The sequence below is a fragment of the Triticum dicoccoides genome, chromosome 2B (genome assembly GCF_002162155.2).
Source record: "Triticum dicoccoides isolate Atlit2015 ecotype Zavitan chromosome 2B, WEW_v2.0, whole genome shotgun sequence".
In the NCBI taxonomy this organism is placed as follows: Eukaryota; Viridiplantae; Streptophyta; class Magnoliopsida; order Poales; family Poaceae; genus Triticum; species Triticum dicoccoides.
This window is the reverse complement of record NC_041383.1, coordinates 161,596,789-161,601,540: the sequence shown is the minus strand read 5'-3', so window position 1 is coordinate 161,601,540 and position 4,752 is coordinate 161,596,789.

Here is a 4,752-nt window from a genome sequence, read left to right as displayed (position 1 = left end):
CCTCCAGAGTGTCAAGCTTGCTTTGCACAAAGGTGGGTCGGGACATTAGCATATGTCCTTATGTGATGAACAACAAAAGTACATAAACTAGAAGCTAACTCTTTAATATCTAAGGAGTATGGCGCTAGAATAGAGTGCAAATCACGACACGAGTTTCAGAGGTTCACCACCTCTAAGCTATCGGTCTCCATCTCCACATGCGCAAAATCCCGAAGCTTGGCAAACACGGCACCTTCACGGAGAGCAAAAACCACCGCAGCCAAAGGATTTGTAATGTCATGGCATGGCCTGCACCAAGCACCCAAGAAGGCTGAAGAAGATATCGCGACTCTTCCTATCCCTCCATATGTGCCTCCTTGGATATAACTACATCAGTATTGAGTTTAATCTGCTCGGCACCTATAAGTTTGCATACTCACGGGCAAGCTCCAGCACACGAGAGTGCTTCTTTGATCATCTTCATTGCCCGAACCTGTTCCGTACTCGCCTTGTCATTGGTAGTATTGTTCTTCGATGTCCAGATAGCCCACATAACTATGACAATTTTAGCTCGCTCCAGGTCATCAAACATGTGATCACGGAGAATTTGAAAGAAGTACATGCATGGAGTTCCGGAAGCTTTATATGCAACCATTCACTTGCTTTCCTCCAGGTCTTTCGGAGATGTGCGTTTAGTCGGAGGAGCCGTTCCCTTCGACTACGAAGGCGTCTGTGACGACTTCGTCAATCTCAAGATGATGTGATGACTTAGTCTCTCAGATGTGCTTATCACTGGTGGAAAAAGGGCCTTTGGTCGCGGTTCGCAACTGCCATTAGTCGCGGTTGCGCAACCGCGACCGAACGGGCGCGACTAAAGGCCCCCCCCCTTTAGTCGCGGTTGCTTAAGAACCGCGACTAAAGGCCCGTCCACGTGGGCGCCAGGTGGCCGTCGGGGCGGAGGACCTTTAGTCGCGGTTCTTCTGGCCAACCGCGACTAAAGGCCGCCGCAGGTTTAGGGTTTTAGCCCCCCCCCCTTAAACCTGTTTTCTGTTTAATTTGTATTGTTTTATTTCTTTTGTGCTTTATTTTAATTTTGAAGGAGTTTCATATATTCTACGGTACTACATACATGCATATGAATGTACAATTTCAAATAAATTTGAAATTAGAACCAAAAAGAATTCAAGAGGAATATACAATATATATTCAATATCATCGGATGACCATATACAATTTTGAACAAGTTTCCATACATGATTTAATGCATATAAAGTTCTACGTCCTCATAATAGTGTTCTCCTTTAGGATGGAGGACTTCCCTGCTGAACCATCCAGCTAGTTCCTCTTGAAGTGGTCGGAAGCGAGCTTCTGGACTAAGCATCCACCGGAGGTTATTCCTCTTAGCATTGGTATCACTCGGAACCCGCTCAGAGGTGTATCTCCGGATCATCTCACAGACATAGTATCCACATAGATTGGTCTCCGGTGGCTGAATATCCCCAGCATTCTTAGCCTTTAACATTTTGAATTCTAGCTCTTTTTTGAATTCACCGACCTTTGTATCTACGAACCGTCTCCAAACCCTACGAGGCAAAGAAAATTAAATGAACAAGAGAGTTATTAATTAGTTACTTGATATTAGGAAATGAACGAAATAGGCCGATCGATATAGAGCGCAAATGAATGAAAATAATTACTTCTGCAGCATTCTTCTCATGCCGCCCCAAAGCTTTGGATCCATATTCACAGAGTCGTGGACGAGACATTCTGAGGTGTTAACTTTAATTACTAGCAGAATCCAGTGGAACCTGCGGACACGATACATGCACAGTACGTCATGCATAACTCATCGATTAGCCGGCCACATACCATGCATGGAGTAAAAAAAAGAGAATGTGCTCAAGACAGAAACACTCACTCAAAATGGTAAGGAAATAGAATATCACTTTTGAGTTCCTGCTTTGTAAGAAAGTGCCACAGGTCTGCCTCCACGTCGGCGGGGTGACGCTCCAACACATGTCCATTAACGATGTGTGGGTCAATGAACCCAACATCATGGATGTTCCTTACTCTGCATTCCTTAATCTTCATTCTGCATGTATAATAGCGGACACAACAATATAGTTAGGACATATATATAGTGCAGGCAATATGAACGAGATGGGGTAGAAATTAATAAATCACTTACAGAACGTAGCAACTGATGATAGATTTATCGAGCTCGCGCAGATTGAAAAGCTGGAACAATTCACTCAGTTCAATTTGTACATAGTAATGTTTGAAGTGATGCTCATGTCTAACTTCCGCATAAATATATTCTTTGGCGTTTTCATTTTTTATGTAACCCTTGTACCATTTCAGCAGACCTTTCATTTGTGGAGGTAGATCCTTTTCCTGCGCAGGCTCGACGAGAGGCCCATTCTTGACATATGTAATTACTACCTCCTTCACTGGCGCCTCATCAAGGCCTAACAGTTCACGAAGAGTAATACCTAAGTTGGCCGCTTGTTCTCTGGCACTCGTTACAGTCAATCCCTGTGCTGCCGCAGCTTGTATGATCTCGGGGGCATCCGGACAGAAGGCTTCCACTATAAGCGGGGCAATCGATTGTTTACTTTGTTCCCCGAGCTGGGCAACTTGTTTCCCGCTTTTTTTACTTTCGGCCTTCTCCCGCTCTTTGTTCTCCTTGAACATGAGTGCCTGCCTGCGAAGTTCACGTGCATAGTCGTTAGGCAGATTCTTCGCGGCTTGGGACGGTGTGCTCAAAAATGACTTATCCCACTTCTTTTGCTCATCAGAAAATATTGGCTTGGGCTCGGGCTCTCTTTTCTTCTTGCAGTCCGCCTTCCATTTCTCCAAATCAGCAGCCGCGGCCGCATCGACTTCCTCGGCACTACGTTCCCAAGGCCTTGTGGGGAGAGGCTTCAGTGATGGCTCCGGTACCTTTGTGGTCTTAGGTACATAAGGGTCCGGGTTAATAATCCAGGACTGCTTCTGCTTCTTTGCCGGAGGTGGATTGGGGGGCGGCGTCTGATCACTCGCCCGACGAGGACTGGGGGGCGGCGGCTGATCACCCGCCGGACGTTGTGGACTAGGGGGCGGCGTCGGCTGACGTGACGGAGGTGTAGGTGAACCACCACCACCACCACCACCACCACCACCGCCACCGCCACCACCACCACCGTAGGGGGGTGGACTTGTTGTCCTTGGCGCCTCGCCTGGAAACTTGATAAACTTCTTTTGCCATAGAATGAAATGGCGCTTGACATCTCCAAGTCTTTTCTCCCCTTCAGGTGTAGCAATGTCAATCTCCAGGTCCTCAAACCCTTGGACTATGTCCTCCACCGTGACACGAGCATAGCCATCTTGAATGGGGTTGTTGTGGTGGAGTGCTCCAGGTAAACATGGTAAAGCACTGCCTATGGCTACCTTCATGGACATGTTCCCGATAGGATAATACAGATGACATTCTTTCATCTCCTTTATATCGTCCACGGGGTAGCGAGGAGGCTCCGGTGAAGTAATTTCGACCACCAGAGGCTCCGGTGCAGTAATTTCGACCACCAGAGGCTCCGGTGCAGTAATTTCGATCGTCGGTGCATCTGCACCAGCCGGTGGGGCCTCCGTGGAAGCCACGCTGCTTCTCCGCTGCTGGCTTCCGAGATCCGCTGGATGATCTTCATGCTGCACCCGAGCTGCATCTCTTTCGGCTACTAGTACACTCATGGTTTTCTTCATCACATCCATTTCCGATGCCAACCGCGCCACAACATCTGCTTCCCGATCCATCTTTCTCTTACGGCTTCTGTAACCGTATGGGTCATCGTTCTGGGGGAACCCTATTTTCCACGGAATGTGCCCCATGCCTCGTACACGTCCTCCGTGTTTAGGATTCCCGAGGGCTTTTGTCAGCGCGTCGTTCTCTCTGTTGAACTTGATCTTCCCCTGTTGAGCATCCCTCATTGCGTTAATAAGGGCTTGGGTGGGTTTAATTAATTTTCCCCGGTAAACACACTCCCCTGTCTCCGGGTTCAGCGTTCCCCCATGCCCGTACCACCAGCTTTTGGCCCTTGGGTCCCATCCCTCCGTACCTGGATGGATTCCTCGCGCCCTCAGCTCGTTCTCCATCTTCTCCAACCTAGGCACCCAAATGCGATACCCTCCTGGCCCCATAACATGATTGTACTCCTTCTTAGCCGCATTTTCCTTATTTTTTTCGATATTTGAATGAACTGCTCCGATTTCTTTTGCTTCACAAATTCTGGCCAATCATGTTTCAGTTTCTCATATTGTCCTTTGAAATCCGGAGTCTTGTTCTGCTTGACAAAGTCATGGGCTAGATTTTGCTTGAATTTCCGGAATGCGTCGGCTATCTTATGAAGAGCGAACTGTTTGACTAGCCTCCTCCTCTCCTTGTTTTCCTCAATCTTGTTACCCTCCTCATCGAATTTGTTGTATTCCGGAGGTAGAACGAAATGTTCCATAAGCTTCTTGAAGCAATCTTTTTTTGTTCTCTTATCGACAAAAGTGAAACCATCAATTCGTGCCTTCTTTGGCTCATTCCACTCCTGGACGGTGATCGAGACGTTGTCTCTAACAATGGCTCCGCATTGGCTGACAAACTTGGTGGCGTTCTTGCGGGGCTCCAGCGGCCTGCCGGTTGCACTGTCGACAACCTCGATGGTGCATGTTTCTCCTTGTTTCATCGTCTTGGTTGCGCCACGCTTTGACGACGTACTCGATTGTTTCGACGATCCGGCCGAGGGCTAAAAT